Below are 1,071 nucleotides of genomic sequence, written 5' to 3' on the forward strand. Positions count from 1 at the left end.
TGAAACAGGCTCCAGGCTCGGAGCCGGCAGTCAGCACAGAGCCCGACGCGGGGCTCGAACCCACGAACCACGAGATCATGACCTAAGCGAAAGTCGGACACTTAACCGACTAAGCCACCCAGGCGCCCCTATTTGCAATTTATCTTTACCAAGAATAAAGGGCAAGAAAACCCAGAGTTTTCTTACCCATGGCATGTTACTAGAATCAAATATCATAGACCCAGAACAGAACTTCATGATCATCTTGGGTAGAAAGCCTTTGTTTTGAGGTATGGAGCAGCACATTGTGAGTACAGACTGCACCCAGGGGTTTGGGTCCCAACTTGGTTACCAAGTGAACCTCTCCATTCTACTTCGAATTGCCCCATGTGGTCCTCCATTCAGATTCAAAGTCATGTACATTGTTTGGAGCATTTCCTAATGGATTTGGAGAATCCTGGAAAGTGCCAGAGTCCAAAGACCAAATATTCCTTGGATAAAATGGTTAGTTCTNCTATTATGATATATAAAGAATGGTGAAACCAGTTTTATAAAGAAGATCGTTTAATGAGTCTGTGAACTAGTAACTAAATGCAAGCTAAGTGCGCACCAGACTTGCGTCACACACTACCCTTCCTTGTGTCAGTGAAACCACTGGGAGTCTGAGAATGGGAACAGAAATGTAATTTCATCAAGCCTGAGCACTTCAGCTATCAGTAAATCTTCATTCAGAATTAATAGAAGTACCTTGCCATTTCTCATAACCCCGAACGCGTATCTTATTTCATGTTGATTGCACAAATCCCTCCTAATCTTTGTTAATTGTGCTCTCTAAAACAAAAGTGCGAACTACCTGAGTTGATTTTATCCTGCTACTGTTCATCTTTGTAATGCTTGCCCTCACTTCATTAAGAACAGTGACTCGGGGCACCTGGGTGGCTCAGTCAGTTAAGCGTCCGACTTCGGCTCAGGTCATGATCTCATGGTTCATGGGTTCGAGCCCCACGTCAGGCTCTGTGCTGACAGCTAGATCAGAGCCTGGAGCCTGCTTCGGATTCTGTGTCTCCCTCTCTCTCTGACCCTCCCCTGCTC

General features: G+C 45.5%; 1 protein-coding gene across 1 annotated transcript in view; it reads left to right on the forward strand.

Moving 5' to 3' along the window:
* CASK (calcium/calmodulin dependent serine protein kinase) overlaps positions 1-1,071 on the forward strand; it is a gene marked incomplete at its 3' end in the record, with an annotated part of 276,912 nt that overhangs the window by 97,454 nt on the left and 178,387 nt on the right. The window lies entirely within an intron of this gene.

Source organism: Crocuta crocuta, unplaced genomic scaffold (assembly GCF_008692635.1).
Source record: "Crocuta crocuta isolate KB4526 unplaced genomic scaffold, BGI_CrCroc_1.0 scaffold467, whole genome shotgun sequence".
Lineage (NCBI taxonomy): Eukaryota > Metazoa > Chordata > Mammalia > Carnivora > Hyaenidae > Crocuta > Crocuta crocuta.